Below are 23408 nucleotides of genomic sequence, written 5' to 3' on the forward strand. Positions count from 1 at the left end.
AACCTGTTTGTTGATCCTTTCTATCAAAATGTGAAACATATACCAGTAACCTCACCTATTTTTTAAAAGTTATTTATTTATTTCTCTCCCCTTCCCCCCACATCCCCATGCCAGCTGTCTGCTCTCTGTGTCTATTTGCTGCGTCTTCTTCTTTGTCCACTTCTGTTGTTTTCAGCAGCACGGAAATCTGTGTTTCTTTTTGTTGCATCATCTTGTTGTGTCAGCTCTCCATGTGTGTGGCACCATTCCTGGACAGGCTGCACTTTGTTTTGCACGGGGTGGCTCTCCTTATGGGGCACATTCCTTGTGCATGGGGCTCTCCTACATGGGGGACACACTTGCATGGCACGGCACTCTTTGTGTGCATCAGCACTGTGCATGGGCCAGCTCCACAGGGGTCAAGGAGGCCCCGGGTTTGAACTGCGGACCTCCCATGTGGTAGACGGATACCCTAACCACTGGGCCAAGTCTGCCACATAACCTCACTTATTTTTGAGATCTTGTTATATACTTCAGGACTTCTGAATCATAATAGACATTTTAACAAGGTCCCCCAGGTGATTCATAAGCACATTAAAGTTTGAGAAGTACAGTTCTATATGTTTTTGTGGTAAAAATCTCGATGGCTGCTAGCCATCAGCTCTCAGAACCATTTAATAATCCACCTCAAGGCTGAGATTTTTCTATAAAAGGAGCCTGTTCCTCCATCAAATAATTAACAGGGATTCTTAACCATTTTTGTTTCATGAACACCTTTGCCAGTCAGGTGAAATCCACAGACCCTTACTAAGTCCACACTCAAGCAGGCTAGATAGGTAATCAATAGATGAATCAGGAGCCTGGCAGAAAAACCACTGCCATTGAACACATGTCCTTCAGTACCCACAAGATGGCTGCTGGAAGACACTTGTGCGAAACTCCCTTTCAGAATGAGAGTTCCTCCAGAAGCCAGAAGAAGCCCCAGCTATTCTCCAGGGGCCTTATTTTTGGGCCCTCCCAAGTGATTTATGGGTGGGGTAATCAAGCAAAACAATAAAAAGCTGTGACCCCTCCACTGTCATTAGCAAAGGGGTAGAATAATTAATGTTTTAAAAAGCAAGCAGGAAATAAAACCAGCTCGTATTTTTGCCTTTTTCACCCTGCTCTTGCTTTCTACCCCCTGCTCTTGCCTTCTTTCCCCCTGCCCAGAACAACACACAACTAAAACCTGAGCATTTGTAACCTGTAATGGGGAATTATAGTCTGTAAATCTCTTTCACTTTTCAGCCCTTCCTCTCTACCTGGGGCCCTAACTCTCTTATTTTCTCCCATTTCTCCTCCCTCCCTTCCCTAATAAATTACTGGCCTAACTAACCTTGCTTGCTCTTTATATTCATTTCTTGTGGCTTAGCCAAGACCTAGAGAAAATCCAGCAACAACACAAATTATTATTTAATAAATGTACACTGCACCAACACAACCTCACAAGAATAATGGATTTTTAAAATTTAAATTCAAGTTCATGGGCCTCTTGTTAAGAACCCTTGTATTAAAAGGGCAAGAGAGCATGTAAAAGTAACATCTAGCTTCTTAAGTATTGTGTGTAGTAAATATTTAGCTATCCCTTTTGCTAATTAATATTCTGTCTCTAAAGAAATTGGGGGGAAATGTCACCCCAAATCATGAATATATATTTAAATTGAGGAACTTTGCTTCCTAATGATTTAAAAATTAAATTGATATTTTAAATGGGATGTTATTTGAAAGTAAAACTAATTTAAAATATGAAAATGAATCAGTGGAATTACATAATTATATCTTTAGAAAGTGAAATCCATATTTGTCTCTTAGGAGAATATCTACTATGGTTATAATGCATTAAACAATAGGAATGCCTTTTTTGTGGAAATGAATTAGTTTAAATTACTGATGATTTCTTCCTACTCATGAGTGTGAATTCTGTAGAGCTATTTGTTTTTTAGCTCCCATACATCATTTTATGAAATAGTTAATGTAACTCTTTGATTTAAAAAAATCTAGGTTCTTATTGCTAATTTTGTGATCTCAGTTGAAAGTAGAATTTTGCTTTCAAAGGTGGGGAATACTATCATATATACTATGATATAAGGACATTGTGAGAAGGGGACAGGTTCTGGATTGGACTAGACTTTCTGAACAACAATAATAAGAGTAGCCATCATTTAGCATGTGCTTAGTCAACTTTTATGGATGAGGAAATTGTGCAGAAGCTGTAAGTCACTCAAGGTCACATGGGATAATGGCTGTAGGAGCTGGGATTTGAACCCAGGCTTCAAGTTTCAGTGTGCTCTTCAAAGCCTTCTAAATGCATCACTTTGAGTTGTTCCACAAAGGGGTACAGGAGACCCTGAGCCCAAGCATGTTTCTGTGACCTTTGGGCAGGCAACCTGGTGCCCTTGTGGATGAGTTTTCACACATTGAAGTGACAAAAATACAAGGACTTCCATTTCTCAGTGGGCATGCAGTGTTCCTAGGCGTGCAGCCCCTGATTGGACAGGCCTGCCTGCTTCTGGTGAAGGAGAGGGCAGACCTTCACAAAAGTGCTGGGAGCAGAATCAGCATTTCAGTTTGGGAAAGGCCCTTTAATGAACTCTTGTTGCTTCAGATCCCTTCCCTGAATGCCTCCCATGACCTTCTGACATTGCATTTGTTCAGGAATTTTTATTATATAAAGTTGGGTAAAAGATAATTTTAGGAATCAGATATTGCTGCATTCAGCTCACAATAGGTTGGCTTGAAGGGAAGACAATGCAGAAATAAAGCTAGAGACACAAGAGAGGAGACAAACCTGGGACCATGGGACTCACAGCTTCTGGAACTGAGAACCTCACCCCTAGTTTTCCCATCGCATCTATTGGGAAACTACCAAGCAGCTGTTTGCTATTAGAACTGCGACATCATTTACAATAACAGAGAACAACTGCAACATCTAAAAACTGCTACATTTAACAGGTGTAACATTTACAATAACAAACAGGTAAGCCTGTTTCCCACAACATGGTATTTGTTCTGCTGATCTTGAAATCTGTTACTCTCATCCTGTCAGATTCCTCAGTGGGAGAATACAGATAGTAATGACTGAGCATTTTAGGAATTGTAAGGAGTAAAGGGTTAATGTTGGGTAGTGCTTTCTTAGATATTTCACAAGTAGAATATTTGCATTTCAGAGCTGAGTAATGGCATAGCTTTTATTTGTTGGAAACCTTGTCAGTTTTTCATCTCTACCACTCAACACACTGTACCTGAAGAGTTACCCCTGACTGGGGAAGTGCAGGGCCTGGGTCAGGTCATGCATTTAATGGTAGGTTAGGTAGGAGGCTACACAGCATTGGATTCTCAGATCCATCATAAAATATCTTCTCATAAGTCTCATGTGCCCTTAGGAAGAATATTAACTTTGAAAATTGCCTTTCTGATCACGAACTTGGAATCAAGTAAATCCTAGAAGAAAAGAAAAGTTATAACTACTCCTCAAGTTTTTATGATGATTAAAAATAATAAAATTTTCATCCAATACCTTAGAAAATAGAATGTTTTCTAAATTGCCCCATTATACCTATTACCCATGGAGGCAGTGTGGGGGTGGTTGAGAATGTGGGCATTCTATCTTTTATCAGCCATGAGAATTTTGGAAAGTTGCTTGTTCAGTCCTCAAACCAGTCTCCTCGCTTGTAAATTAGGAATAATAATAATATCTGTGTCTTACAGTGTTCCTAAGAATTAAATGAGCCTACTTGCACAAATATTAGCATAGCATCTTACATACAAATCAAAACCTGTTTAAGGGTATAGAATATCTCTAGAATGATTCAAGTTGTTGGAGAAACTGAAGCCAGGGTGGAAAGGAGATTTCATTGTGTAATCTTTCCTACCTTTTGAATTTTACACAAAATGCAGGCACCTTGAATTCAAAAATAACTAAAATATTAGCATGTAATTAGCTCTATATTAATACAAATTAGCTTAAAATCTAACATACTGATCATATTCCTCAATTAATCTTTTATTCATTGTCTTTTCTTTGTAATTTGGGTGTCCTTGGGGTCAGGAGGAAGGAAAGATTTAGATAATACCTCTTGAAAAACTTGAATCTGATGCTTTATTTTTCAATAAATTTTCCTGTGAAAACTAGGCATTCTTCAAACTCATACTGGAAGAATCTAGAATGCAGGTTACTAAGGGATGAATGGGGGTGGAGAATATGGAATTAAGGCTTATAATGTACAGAGTTTCTATTTGTGATGATGTTAACGTTTTGGTAATAGATTATGGTGATTGTAGCATAATATAGGGATCATAAAAACCAGCAGTGAGTTATATACTTGAATGTGGCATGTCTCAGGAGGATCCCAGAGACAGTCAAATAGATACAACTCTAGGTAGTGGTGCTCCTGAGGGCTATGGAGATACCCAGGTACTATGTTCATGGCAGATGACTCTGGAGTTCAGTGCCCTGCCAGTGGACCATACTTTGGAATTTGCGCTCCTGAGTGTGATGGAATTGGAATCAGATGTGACCTCTTTATGCATGCCTCTTCTGTCACTTTTATTGAACCTGTGGTTTGTGCTGGGATTGGTGTATGCTCAGGAGACTAAAATCCCTGGACTGTCCATTAGCCTTCTGGGCCATGAGCCTCAGCAGAGTTTAAACACCTACTCTCCAGTTCATTGGACTTACCCAGGTCAGCTAATAGGAAGGTGAGGATGGTCAACCACCAAACCAGGAAGCAACAGAATCTAAAACTGGAAGCAGGAAAATCCTATCCATCAGCTATGTGGGATCTAAGCCCCCTCTTGATTTAAAGGTAGAGTGGACATCAGCATCCCAGGGTCCTCAGGATGGAGGAATAAAATATGGGTTAAAGTAGACTTACTGATAGTCTACTAAAGAATTATTGTGATTTTAGCAATGAAAGAAATTGTATCATCGATGTGGAGACAGAGGCCACAGGAGTTGCCTAGGGCAGGGAGAGGGAGGAAGAGGTGTGATATGGGTGCATTTTGGGGACTTGGAGTTGTCCTGAATGATATTGCAGGGACAGATGCAGGACATTATATATCCTGATATAAACCACTGAGTGGACTGGGGGAGAGTGTAAAGTACAATGTAAACTATAATCCATGCAGTGTAGCAGTGCTCCAAAATGTATTCATCAAATGCAATGAACGTGCCACACTGATGAAAAAGGTTGTTGGTGTGGGAAGAGTGGGGGATATGGGGAGTGTGGTATATGGGAACCTCTTATATTTTTCAATGTAACATTTTTGTGATCTGTGTATCTTTTAAAAAAGACAATAAAATATTTTTAAAATGGGGAGGTTTTTGGTTGTATATATGATAAATAAAGTAAAAACCAAAAAAACATGCATTCTAACATAGCACAAGAACAGGGACTTACAATTTTGTTGAAGCTAATGGTAAATTTGCTTGCCTTTAAAAGGATTCTCTCCATTTTATTTATTAGTTAATAATTGTCACACAATGTGTCCTGAAATTTTTGTTTGGAATATAATTTCATTTCATTCACAAGCTCCAGGCTGTATGTACAATAGGAGTAAAAAGAAGGGTGAGATGAGGTGATCTTGGATTCATGAACAGGTGAGACTTCAACAGACAGAAGGAAGTAGGATAGCCTAGGAGAGTTGGAAAGAGAGCAAGGCAACCCTGGTCTGGGGAGTGGCTGCAGCATCAGAAGTTGTGGAAGGAGCCAATTTAACCTTCAAAAGACTCAGTTCATAAGTTTTGATGTATCTATAGTGTCATGTATCTGTCTTTGCAATATCATACAGAACAATTCCAGTGCCTTAAAAGTACCCTGTACAACTACAAAACTGTACAATACAAAGTGTAAACTGTAAAGTAAAATATAGACCTTGTTTAGTAGCAATGTTTCAATATTAGTCCACTCATTGTAACAAATGTACCTCACTAATGTAAGATAATAATAGGTGAAATTTTGTAAGAAAGTGTGGAAGTTATATGGGAATTCCCTATACATTGTATTGTATTGTGTTGTATTTTTTTTTAAGGAAGCTTTAGATTACATAAATGTTACATCAAAAATATAGGGGGGAAAAGCAAATATGGACAACCAGCAAAATGGTGGCAGAGTAAGGAGTCCTAGAGTCAGCTCATGCTACAAGGCAGTTACCAATCATCTAGCATAATCTAAAGTAACTGGGGGCTTCAGGAGACCAGAAGACATCCTGCAACATCCTTGAAAGAATGGAAGGAGGAGACTGCCCATCTGCAGAAAAGTTTTGTAAGTAGAGCTCCATGCTCTGGAGGCCAGGGCTCATTCTCCACTGGCAGCCCATGGCTCATTGGGAGCTATTCCACACTGGAATTGGACGCTCCACTTCCCAAAAATGGGGGAGGAAGAGACAATTGTGTACCAACTTCAGCTACTGACAATTGTGTACCAACTTCAGCTACTGATTAGTAAATTCAGCTGGCTAATGTATTGTTGGAAACTGAGGCACAGTGGCCTCACAAGGAGAGACATGCTATCTCCATGTCTATGCTTGCAACCTAAGGAATACAGTAATTAAGAGTCCCCAACAAATAGGATGAAGCTGTTAAAGGCTGAAAGAAAAGATGAACACATACCTTTTATAGTGAATAGAACACTTAGACTTTGTACCTTGAGATAAGATTTTTTTAAATTCCTTAGACTATGGGTAATGCTGATAGTTAACTGCATGTTGCTGCTTGTTGTCATGTAGGCTGTGTTCCTGCTTGTTGTCATGTATACTGGGGTATATAGAGAGCCCCTTGTAAACAATAAAGTTGCTTGATGAGTCTCTACTCACAGACCGCCTGATCCCAGCCCAGCTCTCCCTCCCTCCCTCCCTCCCTTCTTTCCTTCCTTCCTTCCTTCCTTCCTTCCCTTTTTCTCTTTCTCTCATTCCTGATACCCTTTGGATCCAAATCTCCAACATGTGGCACCCAACGTGGGGCCCAAGGAAGTTAGTGAGTCTTCCAAATCAGTATCAGGAACCATGGAAAAGACCTCATTGAGGGTTGTGTGATATCCAAAGCAGCATGACTCGAGTCTTCTTTTAGGTAGGTAACATTTTCTGCAAAGTCATCAGGGTAATGGGTAATTGAACGGGATGTGTGGAAGCATATTCACAAGTGTTAAAAACTTTACTGAAAGTTAATGGGGTGCCTGTAAAATGTTATGAATTACTAGAATTGTTTGCTTTAATACAAAAGCATTGTTGCTGGCTTCAGTCTCAGGGGTGTAATGTTTTAAATTTGAAACAGTGGAGATGTGTAATGAAAGCTTTATGAAGAGCATATCAAAAAAGGGAATTCATTCCTTTATCAGTATGGGCCTTATGTCACCAGATAGTGGCAGCTTTAGAAGAAGGAGAGAAAGATGAAATTACTATATTTCCTAAGCCCATAAGTAAATTTGAAATGAAAGAAAGTAAATTGGAACAAGAACAGGAGCTTGAGGTGAATGGGGAACTGTCAGGTTTTTTCTCTCATCCTGATATTAACCCTTTCATCAATAAAAGCTCAGTGAAGTGTCCTAATGAAATATCTTCTGTGTATCCAGTACAACCCTCTGCACCTACTGAATTGCCTTCTGTTACTAAGCCTAAATTAGAAATGTTTTCAGATGTTGCTGATGCTTTGCCCTATGTTAAACAATTACTATCTGTTTTCCCAGTAACATTACATGCAATAACCACCAGATACAAATAATCTGCAAGGGGGTGTTGAGTTTCATCCTGAGCCAATACCTTTTAAACTATTGAAAGATTTAAAACAGGCAAAAATACTAAAGTCCTTGTTAGTGAAATTAGGCTTGTAAGAAAACTCTCTGTTAAAGTGTTAACTAAGATAAAAAAACTATTCTGGCAGCAATTCTGCAAACCCCCTGCTGTCTACAAGACAATGTAGCTATGGGCTAGTGGGGAAAAAGAGAAAAACATGGCAACATTGGTATTCTGTTTTGTTTTCATGCTAATTCTGATTGGGCCTATTTAACCAAAATAATAAAATTAGAACAAATTTTTATCAAGGTGTTAAAAGGAATTTTCAGTTTTAAATCAATAGTTTACTTCTGAACTTCAAGTCTCAGTATAGTCTTACAGAGTAGTAATCCAAAAATGTGTGTTAACCGTCTGTCTAAACTGCTAAATAGGAGCTTAGCTACATTTATGCTGCTTGAGTTATCTTAACTGATTGCTGATAACTATTAAAAATGTTTCCAAGCACAAGCTTGCATGTTACAGGCAACATGGATTCCAGAAGAAATCTTAAAAAGTACAATCTAAGATGTGATATAATGGAAAACTTAAAAGCAGCTATACCAAGAAAGTAAGAATTATGAGTCAATTGTAAACTGTATGTTCCTGTTAATGTATTGTAATTGTTTTGTGTTTGTTCAGTGTCGGTGTATATTTTGATACCTCTGGATGGTGATATAAATTAATAAATAAAATTTTTAAAAGAGAGCTCTATTCAAATGGCCAAAAATTAAATAAGTGCTTATATTAGTACATAAGTTTAAATGTTAATAAGATCACTACAATGATAAAAATTGTAAGTCTTGATTAACAAAATTACTATAAGTCTGTTCATAAAAAACAGTTTTTGCCTAGATTGAAATGAATAGTTTTTCTTCACTGGATAAAATGAAGGATGTAAAACTTAAATGGAGATTAAAAAAGGTTAAAAGTTTGTGGGAATGCTGACTGAAATGTAATAAGTTTTTTCAAAAAGGTGTGTTTTGTCCTAAAATAGGATGGCTAATTTTCATAAACTCAAGGGACCTAAAGGCATGTGGCAAGTTGTAGAAGGTATTGTGGTAACTTTAAGTAAGGGAATGTGTTCTGTGAAGGTAAAATTTGTCTTAAAATAATATAATTATACTCTATATGGTTATACATAATTATAAGTTTAATGAAGCATTGTTTAAATTAAGGTATTTGAATGGCTAATTGCAAAAAGTCATTATTAAACAAAAACTGAATTGATAATAATAATAATAAAAGGTAATTTTATAACAGGAAAACTTGGTGGCAGCCAGCCTCCCTGCCAACTTGCTTCTAAAAGACTGTTTCTGGTATTGCATGTTACTGAGTATTTAAAGTGAAGAAAAGTTCATTATTTTAACAAGTTTGTTTAGTGTTGATGGCAATTACATGTTGTAAGAAGTTTGCCTGGAAACTTAGTATGTGGTATATATGGAATGTGTTTTTATTGTTAAGGAAACAGGAGATGATTTTGTCCTAAGATAAAATGATTGATTATTGGGAAAGAGTAGAGTGTGGGACAAAACCTGAATGAATACTGAAAGTGTAGAAGGTTCGTGGAAAAGAAATTTTTATGATTAAAGTGGAGTAAGATTTGATGGGTCTGTCTATAAAGTTTTAAAATGTTTAGTATCAAATAGTATACTAATGCAAAGTTAAAAATTTTGTCCTTTTTCAAAGTCTCTCAAATCATTAGTCTGTTTTGGTAAAAGTTTATGAAAAGTTTTTGTCCTGTATAATCAGTATACAAAGAAAAGTCTGTTTTATAAAAGGAGCCTCTTGAGCTTTAACCTCACCATTTCCTTGGTGTTTGAAGAAGAAAGGGTCTTATCTCTTTTAAAGGAAAATAATGTTCAAACCTGCTTTCTCAAAATCAAATCCTAAAAAGTAGCTTTCTATTTCAAACTAGTTACAAAAATTTTGTTCTTTTACCTTGAAAGAAAAATTAAGGTAATAAAATAGTTAAGTTCATTTAATATGTTATAAGTTGAGAGTGTTTGAAAGTGTTATAAAATTTAGTTTTTTAACCCCTTGTTAATTAAAGTTGTATGAGTAAAAGTTTCAAATGAGTACTAAAGAGTGTATAAATTTACCAATATTTCAGCATAATATTAAACAGAAGTACAATGTGGTTAATTATGGTTTTAAATATTATAAAAAGTTATGTATCACAGAAACAACCTCTTATCATAAGTTAAAATAACAATACTGTAGTATGCAGCAGTCCCAAATATTGCTAGTTTGTTACAAAAAGTTAATGTCCAGCTGTGTCACTATCACTTTGTTTTAAAACTTGCTAAGACTTTCTTTAGTATTTCCTTAGGCAAGTCAAGCCAGCCTGCATTCTCCTACCTATGGAAAACCCAACAATGGACTTTTGCAGTGCTTCCCCAAGGCTGTGTGCATAGCCCAACCATCTGTCCTGGCATGTTGATAATAATCTAGCTATGTAGAAAAAACCTGTGGCTGAAACTCTACTGATGGCATTATGTTAACTAGTAATCCTATTTCCAAAATTAAAAGAAACAGCAAAAACAAGAGTATCTTATCTTAAGAGCCTAAAATAGGAAAACAGCTGGGACAGGCTGCAAAGTCCCCACTGCTCTATCAAATTCCTAAATGTGGTTTGGTTGGGTGGGATAAAACTATGCCCTCTGTTGTAACTGATGGAATGCAATGTTTGCTCATGTTAATAGAGTTTGTGATATTGTTGAAGTGTTGAAAATCTTTCATGCCTCATTTAGCTCAAATATTAAAACCACTGTATGTATTAATTGGGAAAAGTCCTTCATGGAAATAGGAAAACCTCCAAAAAACTGCTTTAAATAATAATAAAAGGAAGGTAAAATGTGGACATTAACTTAGCCTATGAATTGGATGTAGCAAGCACCAATACTGGCTTTGGGTGGTTTGTGGCAAAAGCAAAATTCTAAACAAGTACCCCTTGGGTTTTAATCACAATTCTGAAAAGAGGCTAAAAGAAAAATATAAAAAAGCAATTGTGTGCAGCATGGGAGGTCCTGCTGAAAGTGAAAGATTTAACCCAATAGTGTCTAGTCACTCTAGAGACTGCCATCCCTATCCAGGGGTGGATTGCAAATACTAAAAGCAAGACAGAAATGATGGCATTATAGTACCAAAGGACCAATTGGCAAAAGCTTTATTCACTGTAAATTTCCTTAATGTGTATGATTCAATAATGTCTGCTGAATGGCATTATGCATTGAATAAGAATAAAGAAAAGGTATTGTATGACTCGGCTGAATATCAGCCAATATATTGGAAAGATGTACTAATTAACACTTGGCAAAAGGAAAGGTTAAAGTATGGGGGCGAGGATATGCTCTTGTCATTACAGAAGATGGAGAACAAATTTGGCTGCTAGCTCAATGGATTAAACCATATATAGAGAAGAAAGAGAATGCTAACAATGATTTATCCTCTCTTGATCATATTAATGGTAACTCTGGGTCATGCAGGTGAAAATCATACTTATTGGGCATATATTCCTAACCCACCTCTAGTATATGCTCTACCATGGAGAGACCCATCGTTTCATATATTTTTGAATAAAACACATGTGTTTCCTGGGCCTATAGATAGCAGACTACCCTTAAAACCTGATGAAGAAGGGAAGGAAATATATAATCTTATCCTTCTTTTTGATCATTGACCATTATGTTTTGGAAAAAGTCTCCCTTGCATGCAAACAAAAAATTAGACTATGGTTACTGTGAAAAATAATGGTACAAAATTATTAATAACTTTGTTTCATTCATATAATTCTTTGGTAACTAAAAACAAAATTATAATTGTCCACTCAAAAAACCTGAAAAGAAAGAGGGATGGCAGAAATGCCATATAGGAAGAAGATCTGTCATTTCTAATGATTCCTATGGAATAGTGTGGGAAAGTGCTCCTATGAAGACCCCCAAAGAATATAACAGCAGATTTATGTGGTATGGACTTAACAACAAGGATCAATGAGTTAGTAATATGCAATATCCTTTCTCAGAATCTCTATTCTTGGGTGAACAAGTGGCATATCCTAACAATTTTACTATTTGGAAATGTAAAGGAAAATGGTTACCAACCCCTTGAATTAATGACACCTATAATCTTAATATACATAAAAACTTGCGGAAAGTATTTCTTGGAATTGCCCCTACTTATGAATGGATTGATAATTACTGTTAAACAGGTCAATATCTACAATTAAATCAAACCTACCAATTGAAAGCATATGTCAGGGATCCTTTCATATTCATTACTGGAAAAATAACTATAAAAGATAATGCCTTGTTTTATAAAAACAGTGTCTTGTATACATGTCTGTCAGAAAGTGTGTTACAGGATGGAGACACCATCACAATGGCCAGAAGACAACGAGGTATATGGATTCCCATTCAAATGAACCGAATATGGCAGTTATCACCTGAAAGTCAGCTATTGCTTGACATGGCACAAGAAATCATGAAATGGACAAAAAGATTTATTGGGCTCCTAATAATTAGTATAATGGGACTAATTGGAATCATCACAGCTGCTGCAACCACTGCTGTCACTTTGCATAAGACTGTTCAGACTCAATAATACATGCATGATTGGCATAAAAATGCTAGTGATTTGTGGCATAGCCAAGAGCACATTGATGAACAGTTAAATAATTGGGTTAATGATTTAGAATCAGCTGTTTTGCATATTGGAGATCAATTGTATAATTTAAACTTGTTAAGGGGATTGAAATGTGATTGGAAGGAAAGCAACTTTTGTATTACTCCTCTTGCCTATAATTCATCCGATATAGAATGGGGAAAAATTAAGAATCATTTGCTAGGCCATAAAAGTAATATCACTCTGGAAATAATTGAATTACAAAGAAAAATATTAGAAATGTCTCAAAATCAAATTCATGTAGCCAATGATAAGGATATTTTCTCAGATGTGATTTCATATATTACAAAATTTAACCCAGTTAATTGGTGGAAGTCATAGCATTTCCTGTCAGCTCTAGGAATAGGGCTAATCATATTTGTTCTGTTGCTCATGATTCTTGCCTGTGCCAGACAGTGCTTTAGAAGAAAATTGCAAAGTGTAACAGCCATGGGACATGCAAATAATCTGGGGCTAGCAAAAGCACTTCAAATTTCCCCAAGTTGAAGAGCTTGGCTAGTAGTCAATGATGGGTAATACTCTCAGAGGAGGGCAACCTAAGACAGGCATGGTCACCTTGACTAAAACAAAAAGGGGGAAATTTTGGAAACTGAGGCACAGTGGCCCCACAAGGAGAGATGTGCTGTCTCCATGGCTATGCTTGCAACCTAAGGAATGCAGTAATTAAGAGTTCCCAGCAAATGGGACGAAGCTGTTAAAGACTGAAAGAAAAGATGAGCACATACCTTTTGGTTTTTATTTATTTATTTATTTAATTTTTATTACATTCAGAAAATATGAGGTCCCCATATACCCCCCACTCCCCTCAACCCACTCCTCCCCCCATAGCAACAATCTCCTCCATCATCATGAGATATTCATTGCATTTTGTGAATACATCTCTGAGCACCGCTGCAACTCATGGTCAATGGTCCACATCATAGCTCACACTCTCCCACGTTCCATCCAGTGGGCCATGGGAGGACATACAATGTCTGGTAATTGTCCCTGCAGCACCACCCAGGACAACTCCAAGTCCCAAAAATGCCTCCACATCTCATCTCTTCCTCCCATTCCCCACACCCAGCAGCCACCATGGCCACTTTCTCCACATCAGTGCCAAATTTTCTTCAATTACTAATCACAATAGTTCATGAATAGAATATCAGTAAGCCCACTTTAATCCATATTCTATTTCTTCATCCTGTGGACCTTGGATTTGTTGTGTCCACTTCACGTCTATATCAAGAAGGGACTTAGATTCCACATGGATGCTGGATGCAATCCTCTTGCTTTCAGTTGTAGCTACTCTTGGCTCCACGGTGTGGTGGTTGACCTTCTTCAACTCCATGTTGGCTGAGCAGGGAGGTCCAACAAACCAGAGTGTAGGAGCTGAAGTCTATTGAGGCTCAAGGCCTGGCTATCAATGGTCAGTCTAGTGATTCAGATCCTCTAGGTATATATTAAACCCCAGCACCAACTACAGTTCTGGTAAACAACAGGAGAGGCTTGTGAAAAAAGATCACATCTGAGTCCAGCTCCATCACACAGAAACACAAACTTCAAAGAAGGGCCAACTGACATGGCACTGAATTCCATCTACTATGACCACAGAACCTGTGGGTCTCTGTAGACCTCAGAAGAACAAATACCCGGGGTCGTATCTACTTTATCTGTCTCTGGGACTCTGCTGAGGTTTGCATAAGTGTGATGCCTAGGATAACCTCCCAGCTTGAAGACTCATAGCTATATAAACTCATTTGTCCTTTCCATTTCCCCCTTGATTTGGGTCAAAGAGCATTTTTAACTCCTGGTATTATATGTAGACTGAGATATTCTGCTGGTACAAGTTGACCCTTTTATTCAAGGTCATTTTCTAGTTACATCATCAGCTGGTACTTGCTAGTAATCCCTCAGCTCCAGGGAGGCTCATCTCTGGGAGACATGTCCCATGCTGGGGGGAAGGCAACGCATTTACATGCTGAGTTTGGCTTCGAGACTGGCCACATTTGAGCAACATGGAGGCTCTCAGGAGGTAACCCTTAGGCACCCTGCAGTTCTAGGCCTTGTTCTTATTTCAGGTGCACAGGCTCACAACCATATTCATTAGTATCAAGGGCTCATTGTTGGACTTTCATTCTTTTTTGGTCTTTGCCATTGCACTTGGGGGATTGTTGCTGTTCCTTTAGGGACTGTGATAGAGCTCCCCTGGCTAGGAACCCAGTACTCCCTCAGTTGTTGTTTTTAATTGTAACCACTATGAAAATATCCATTTTTATGTACCCTGGATATATGCCCTATAGAACTCCCTGCCAACGATATGTCCCCTGTCAATAACATCCCACACCAGTATTCCTCCACTGCCATTATTGAACCTCTCTGTGATCCAAAACTTCCTGAAAAGTGAAGCCCAATGTATTGCCAGGTTCCCTTATTAGTAAAATGGAATATAGCGATGAGTTTAATGGATAGATATAGAATACATATTAACTTGGAAAAACTAAGGTAAAAATAAATTGCGGTATTGAAAAAATAAAAAATGCATAAAGCTTTTTTTTTTTATGTTTTGCCTTCCATCACTGCAATAAGTGTTGCCCTGTATGCAAATTGGCAAGGCAACTATTTCTGTCTTTTCCTCAGTGTCTATGTCCTATCTTTTTCTGTTCTTGTTTCTAATTATTAAGCTTATCTTCACAAAAGTTTTAGATCACAGTAATTCATGTATACGATATACAGTACTCCCACATATCCAACATAAACCCTTTTCCCTTCCACAGCAATAATCTTTTTACATATTCATACTATATTTACTGAAACTGATGTACAGACATTGAGACAATAGCTTTCAAACAAGGTAACATTTGTGTTTTACATTGTGGTTTATATTTTAGACCATACAATTTTCTAAATTTTTAGTTACCTTATGTTTTACATTATGATTTACATTTTAGCCTATTAGCCCGTATATATTTTTGATGTAATTTTACATGTCTTATATCCATCCTTGCATACTCTTGTGAAACAGTTCTATTGCCCACACAGTTACATTGGTTCCATCTATTCAATACCTCTTTCCCCCTCCCCTTAGGGCCCACAGTGACAGCCAATCTTCATTGCTTGAAGGGCCATGTTCAGAAATACTTGCAAAAGTGTTGAGGGCTTGACATGCTCAACGGCCCTAATGCACTGGGAGCCACCATTTCTCTTGAGAGATACAGTTCCCTGGTATATCCCCAGGATGTGGGTATACCTTCACTCTCATTATATGGGCCTCTATCCAATGATATAACCCACTATGGCAAAATAAGCATTCACATATTCCCTAGGAGCCTGTCCTGTGTCAGATTATCCCCTTTAAGCATCTTAAACAAGTAACTCTCCTTATTATATTTTTGAAAAGATTTTCTCAGCATTATACTATCAAATACCTGACAATCTCCTACGTTCATATGTTGCCCCACCCTCCCCCCAATTTCTTGGGCAATATTAGCCATCCTCCCATCCCTAGCCCCCTCAAGCCCACAAAACCCCACCCAAAGGTAACCCTATGCCCCCATTTTATCCCTTCCTTGTACAAATACTTATGTCCAGCTTATCATAGATTTCACCCATGTAGGCATCAGCTTACATCCTTTCTCTTCCCCCCAATTTCGTGTAAGCCAATCATCCAGTCTCTATCTCTCTGAGACAGCTTGGTTTACTTATTTCATATCATGGAGGTCATATAGTATTTGTCCTTCAATGCCTGGGTTGCTTCACTCAAAACAAGGTTCTCAAGATTCATCCATGTTATCACATGTGTTTGTAGTGTATTTGTTCTTAAAGCCAAGTAGTATTCCACTGTATGTATATACCACATTTTATTTATCCATTCATCTGTTGATGGGTATTTGGGTTGATTCCAACTTTTGGCGATCATGAACAATGCTGGTATGAACGTTGGTGTGCATATATCAGTTTGTGTCCTTGTTTTCAGTTCTACTGGGTATATACCCAGCAGTGGAATTGCTAGGTCATATGGCAAATCTATAGCTAGTTTTTTGAGAAACTGCCAAACTGTCCTCCAGAATGGCTGGATCCTTCTGCATTCCCACCATAAGTGGATGAGTGTTCCCATTCCTCCACATTCTCTCCAGCACTTGTATTCTTCTGTTTTTTTCAAAGCTGCCAATCTTATGGGAGTAAGATGGTATCTCATTGTAGTTTTGATTTGCTTTTCCCTGATAGCTAGAGATTTGGAGCATTTTTTCATGTGCTTTTTAGCCATTTGTATTTCTTCTTTGGAGAAGTGTCTGTTTAAATCTTTTTCCCATTTTTTAAATGGGTTGTTTATCTTTATATTTTCAAGATATAGGAGTTCTTTATATATACAAGTTATAAGTCTCCTATCCAATATATGGTTACCAAATATTTTCTCCCATTGTGTAGGCTCTCTTTTCACTTTCTTGACAAACTCCTTTGAGGTGCAGGTGGCTTTAATTTTGAGGAGGTCCCATTTATCTATTTGTTCTTTTGCTGCTCGTGCCTTTGGTGTAAAGTTCATGAAGCCATTTCCTGTTACAAGGTCTTGTATATGCTTCCCTACACTGCTTTCCAAAGTATGGTCTTGGCTCTTACATTTAGGTCTTTGATCCATCTTGAGTTGATTTTTGTATAAGGTGTGAGACAGTAATCCTCTTTCATTCTTCTACATATGGATATCCATTTCTCCAGGCACCATTTGTTGAATAGGCCATTCTCTCCCAGTTGAGAGGGTTTGGTGGTTTTATTGAATATTATATGGCTCTATATATAAGGATTTATATCAGAACTCTCAGTTCGGTTCCACTGGTCTGTGTGTTTCTCCTTGTGCCAATATCATGCTGTTTTCACTACTGTAGTTTTGTAGTATGTTTTGAAGTCAGGTAGTGTGATTCCTCCAATTTTGTTTTTCTTTTTCAATATGTCTTTGTCTATTCAGGGCCTCTTTCCTTTCCAAATAAATTTCATAGTCAGTTTTTCTAATTCCTTAAAGAATGCTATGTTGATTTTTATTGGGATTGCATTGAATGTGTAGATCCCTTTTGGTAGGATAGACATCTTAATAATATTTAGTCTTCCTATCCATGAACAGGGAATATTCTTCCATTTATTTAGGTCTTCTTTGATTTCCTTTGACAATATTATGTATTTATCAGTATACAAGTTCTTTATATCTTTAGTTAAGTTTATTCCTAGGAATTTCATTCTTTTAGTTGCAATTGTAAATGGAATTTTTTTTCTTGATTTCCTCCTCAGATTGCTCATTATTGGTGTACAGAAATGCTACTGATTTTTGTGCATTGATTTTATAATCTGTGACTTTACTGAACTCTAGAAACTTTGTGGTAGATTTGTCAGGGTTTTCTATGTATAGGATCTTGTTATCCACCAATACTGAAATTTTGACTTCTTCCTTTCCATTTGTATACCTTTTATATCTTTTTCTTGCCTAAGTGCTTGAACAAGTACTTCTAACACAACGTTAAATGTAAGTAGTGAAAGTGGCCATCCTTATCTAGTTCCATTCTTAAAGGGAAAGATTTTATTATTTCACCATTGAGTATGTTAGCTTGTGTTTTTCATATGTACCCTTTATCATATTGAAGAAGTTTCCTTCTATTCCTATCTTTTGTAGTGTTTAATCAGGAAAGGGTGCTGTATTTTGTCTAATACTTTTTCTGTGTCTACAGAGATGGTCATGTGATTTTTTTCCCCTTTTCATCTGTTTATGTGGTGTATTACATTAATGGATTTTCTTACATTGAACCATCCTTGCATACCAGGGATGAAACCAAATTGATCATGGTCCATAATTCATTTGATGTGTTGTTGAATATGATTAGCATGTATTTGTTGAGGATTTTAGCACCTAGGTTCATTATATAGATTGGCCTATAACTTTCCTTTTTGTGGCACCTTTATTTGGCTTTGGTCTTAGGGTAATGTTGGCATCATAGAATGAGTTAGACAATGTTCCTCCTACTTCTATTTTTTGGAAGTGCTTAAGCAGAATTTGTGTTAGTTTTTCTGGACTCTTTGCTAGAATTTACCTGTGAAGCCATCTGGTCCTGGTCTCTTCTTCATTGGGAGTTTTTGGATGATTAATTCAAAGTTGTTACTTGTATTTGGGCTGCTGAGTTCATCTATTTCTTCTTTCATCTATGTAGGCTGCTTGTGTTTTTCTAGGAATTTGTCCATTTCCTCTAAATTATCCTCCATGTTGGTATATAATTTTTCAAAGTATTCTCTTATGATACTTCATTTCTGTAGGGCCAGTGGTTCCTCATTTCTTATTTTCTCTACTTGCATCTTCTCTTTTTTTTCTTTGTTAGTCTAGCTAGGGATTTGTCATTTTTATTGATCTTCTCAAAGAACCAGCTCTTGGTAATGTTTATTGTCTCTAGTGATTTTTATTTCTATTTCATTTACTTCTTTGATCTTTGTTATTTCCTTCTTTCTACTTACTTTGGGATTAGTTTGTTGTTCTTTTTCCTAATTTCTGTAAGTGTGTAGTAAAGTTCTTCTATTTTAACTTCTTTCTTGTTTTTCAATATATGTGTTTATGGCTATGAATTTTTCTCTCAATACAGCTTTTGCTGCATACCATAGGTTTTGATATATTTTGTTAATTTTCATTAATTTAAAGGTAGTTACTGATTTCATTTGTAGTTTCCCCCTTGATCCACTAGTTGTTCAAGAATGTGTTGTTCAACTTCCATCTTTGTGACCAATCTAGTTCTCTGACCCTTACTGATTTCCAGCTTCATTCCATTTTGTTAAGAGAAATTATGTTTTATAATTTCACTCTTGGGAAGTGGACTTGGCCCAGTGGATAGGGCATCTGTCTACCACATGGGAGGTCCATGGTTCAAACCCCGGGCCTCCTTGACCTCTGTGGAGCTGGCCCATGTGCAGTGCTGATGCATGCAAGGAGTGCCCTGCAATGCAGGGGTGTCTCCCGCATAGGAGGGCCCCACACACAAGGAGTGCAACCCATAAGGAGAGTCGCCCAGCGTGAAAGAAAGTTCAGCCTGCCCAAGAATGGCATCACACACACGGAGAGTTGATGCAGTAAGATGACGCAACAAAAAGAGACACAGATTCCCATGCTGCTGACAACAACAGAAGTGGACAAAGAAGAACATGCAGCAAATAGACACAGAGAACAGACAACTGGGGAGGGGGGCAGTGAAGGGGAGAGAAATAAATAAAAATAAAAAATAAAAAAATAAAATAAAAAATTTAAAAAACTTCACTCTTTCTGAATTAACTGAGAGTTTTTCTGTGGCCCAGCATGTGGTCTATCTTGGAGGATGATCCATGTGCACTCAAAAAAACAGTATATCCCACTGTATTTGGCTGTAGTGTTCTGTATATGTCTATTATGTCTAGATCCTGTAATGTATTATTCAAGTCTTTGGTTGTTTATTAATTCTCTGTCAAGATGTTCTGTTTAATGTTAATAATGGTGTATTAAAGTCTCTCACTGTAATGTAGAGACATCTATTTCTCCTCTTATTTTTTCCAGTGTTTGCCTTATGTAGTTTGAGGCACCCTGGTTAGGTGCATAAATGTTTCTTGGGGAAGCGGACTTGGCCCAGTTATTAGGGCACCCATCTACCACATGGGAGGTCCGCAGTTCAAACCCGGGGCCTCCCTGACCCATGTGGAGCTGTCCCACGTGCAGTGCTGATGCACACAAGGAGTGCCGTGCCACATAGGGGTGTCCTCACGTAGGGAGCCACACACACAAGGAGTGCGCCCCATAAGGAGAGCCTCCCAGTGTGAAAGAAAGTGCAGCCTGCCTAAGAAAGGTACCACCCACACAGAGAGCTGGCACAAGATGATACAACAAAAAGAAACACAGATTCCCGTGCCGCTGACAACAACAGAAGTGGACAAAAAGAACAACACACAGCAAATGAACAGAGAACAGACAACTGGGGTGGGAGGGGGGAAGGGGAGAGAAAAAAAGAAAGAAAGAAAGAAAGAAAGAAAGAAAGAAAGAAAGAAAGAAAGAAAGAAAGAAAGAAAGAAAGAAAGAAAGAAAGAAAATTAAAAATACTAAAAGTCTCATTAACCAAATATAAGCACTGATCACCTTTCATTTTAATGTGTACAAAATGAATTTGTACTATTTTGTAAAAATGCAAATCCCATCCCACTCAATAATGTCTTTTAGGATTATAAGCAAAGCTTTAAGCATATACCATGTATAGAATCATACTTAATTTCAATGAATGGGAAAAATCTGAAATAAGCTTGTGAAAATAGTTATGTCTAATTTAATTAAAGTGTTAGCAATGTAACTTTTATTCACATTTAAGAAAATGTAAGCTCTAAAGAGTAAATATCATTTTACAGTTACTGTAAACTATATAAAAACATCACTCCCAGTTTTAAATCAAATTTTAAGGTTAAAATACGTGAAAATGTGAACATGGAAGGATAAGAATTGAACCATTGGTGGTAGCCTCTGGAGGCCAGGGAAGATCTAGGGCAGGAGAGAAAAGTCCAAACTTACTCAATTTCTTCATATTTCTTAATGGTCTAGATATTGCAGTTATTGGCTTCCAGTGGTTCTCTATAAGGAATGACTTTGCCCTATAGGGTGTCGACATGTGCTATGTCAGGAAACTTTTTTGTCATACAGGGGAGGGTGTGGTACTGGCAAATAATGGGTAGAGACCATTGAGGCTGCTAAATATCTTACAAGGCACAAGTCAGCCCCCACAGCAAATAGCCATCTACCCCAAAAATGTGAATGTCAGTAGTTCTAATGTCAAGAAACCCTAGCTTAGATCATGCCAGTTAGGTGTGTTTGTTAGCCTGGGGCTGTATCCCCTCTCTTTAACAATGCTAAGGGGTCAATACTCACCTTTTCCCCCGTCTGGTTACATCAGAGTCTTTTTGGTCTGTCGCTTCACCGCGTGCTGCGCCGGCGGGGGAGCTGCGCCTTGCCTCTCAGGTCTGAGATGCGGTTTTTTTTCCAACCTGGAAGTCCTGGGGATCAGACCTGGGTCCTCTGTATGGTAAATGCGAGCAACTCCCTTAATAACTAACTAAATGGCATTTTTGTCACAGACTCCCTTGCTGAAAAAGGAATACAAAACTTCTATTTACATATTTAAAATGTAATTAGAGTCACCGGCGCCCCGCGGCCCCGCAGCCCTGCCTCCGGGACTCGGGGCCTCTGCACTTGCCTCTCCCGGCTGGGCAGAGTCTTGCTGTTGCCGTAAGGACTAGCGGCCTAGCTAACAGCTAACAGCCTTTTCGCTTTTTAGCTCTCTCTTTCCCCGCTTCATTTTCGCCTCTTTGTCGGTCCAGGGACCCCGTAGGTCAGCCTTGGCGGCGCGGTTTCTGTGGCAACCGGCTGCCCCTGGGAGCTGGGCGGCCGGCTTCCTGCGACGCTGGGGCGCCCTCCGCGGTCTCCATGGTAACGGCCCGCCGGCGTCTCGCCCCCCCGCCCCCCTCCGGAAGATGCGGGTGGCGCGGCCGGCTGCTTCCCCCGGACCCCACGGCCAGGCCCGGGCCACTGAGGAAGGGGGTCCCGGCTGGCGGATATAGGGTCTGCGGCCAGCAGTGAAAACCCATTCCCTGGCTGGAGACACAGGTGGCCTCAAATGAGAGAGATGCTGTATCGTGGTACCGAAAGAAGATTGGAGCATATGATCGGCTGATATGGGAAAAGTCAATCGAACAGACTTAGATTAAGGGCTTCAAAACCAAAAAAGATGGGTCACATAAAGCCTGACTTGATTGATGTCGACTTAATCAGAGTCAACATTTGCCAAAGCCAAACCTGAAATCCATGGACGTCTCTGAACCGGAAGGGGCTTGTTTGAGTCGTGTTTTTTCCCTTGTTCAGCAAATGGTGGATTCAGGTTACCTCTCAAAGAATCGTCGACTCTCTTTTGGGGGGCACCTCCCGTTACTCCTGTTATTATTTTGTCTATAATTAATTTTCTTGAATGATTGTGTCTTACTTGGATTTTTTAAAAATAGTGTGTGTGGCAGAGAGAACATACAAACATTTTTATTTGCAAAACTTTTCAGCCACGTTACTTCTGCCAGGGAAGCCAGGAAATATGAAATACCTCATTTCAGACTTAAAAAAGGTGGAGAACATTCAGGTATGGTTGTCCCTTCACTCCTATCTAAAGAGAAGGGGTCCACAGTGGTCAGTCGATATGGTCGTATCTTAGGTCTTCTTGCTGACGCTTTTGATTGCTTTCATTTGTTGTGCCCAGGTTCTCCAAGGACATAAAGCTTTCCTTAATGATGCTTGTAACTGGGAGTTTTTGATTTGGGAAACAGCTTTACTGCTTTTCTTACTGCACCTGGCCTCACTGGGGTCTGAAACCAATAAGAAGTACAGCAACATTTCCAATTGCCTACTGAACAGATAAACTCATATCTTAAAATGGAAAAAAAAAAAAACCAAAAACAAGAAAGAACAGCTCACTCTAGTAAACAATGTGTTAAAGCTGTCCACCAAGTTGTTGAAAGAACTAGACACTCCTTTTAGACTCTAATGGCCTGATAATGAATCCCTTAATCTTCAGTGTCACACGAGTGGTCATTCTTTCTGCCATCTCCAGGGTTATCAGTGATCTTCTAGGGTTTAATATAAGTCTTAGAAAATTAAATCATAACCTGAGGCCTGTGCCTAGACTCTGTCCCTGAGCTATGCTGGCATCAGTCCTTCCCGTTAAGGAATGAGGTGCCTGCAGAACGTGAGATGTTCATCTGCTGGCCACATGCAGAGATGCCCTCGGCTCTGCTGAACCTAATAAATGGTGTTTTCAGAGGAACAAACCCTTTTCTAACTGGATGGGTGTGCTAGATACCTATATTTTCATAGTTTTGAAACAATATGAACACTCAGAAGACTAAAGAAAGACTCTCAGTGTGTTATGGTAACAACACAAGGAAAACTTTCT

The 23408-nt window shown here is 38.4% G+C and overlaps 1 long non-coding RNA gene and 1 pseudogene across 1 annotated transcript; one reads left to right on the forward strand and one right to left on the reverse strand.

The window, feature by feature from the left end:
- Positions 1 to 3187: 3187 nt before the first annotated feature.
- On the reverse strand, positions 3188 to 21855 carry LOC131273231 (uncharacterized). Its single transcript, XR_009180363.1, has 2 exons — positions 21344 to 21855; positions 3188 to 3459 (listed from the first exon to the last, which is right to left on the reverse strand). It is a non-coding gene; the product is annotated as an uncharacterized lncRNA (long non-coding RNA).
- Positions 21856 to 21898: 43 nt separating this feature from the next.
- LOC111761519 (protein PHTF1-like) lies at positions 21899 to 23151 on the forward strand (annotated as a pseudogene).
- Positions 23152 to 23408: the final 257 nt, after the last annotated feature.

The sequence above is a fragment of the Dasypus novemcinctus genome, chromosome 14, assembly GCF_030445035.2.
Source record: "Dasypus novemcinctus isolate mDasNov1 chromosome 14, mDasNov1.1.hap2, whole genome shotgun sequence".
In the NCBI taxonomy this organism is placed as follows: Eukaryota; Metazoa; Chordata; class Mammalia; order Cingulata; family Dasypodidae; genus Dasypus; species Dasypus novemcinctus.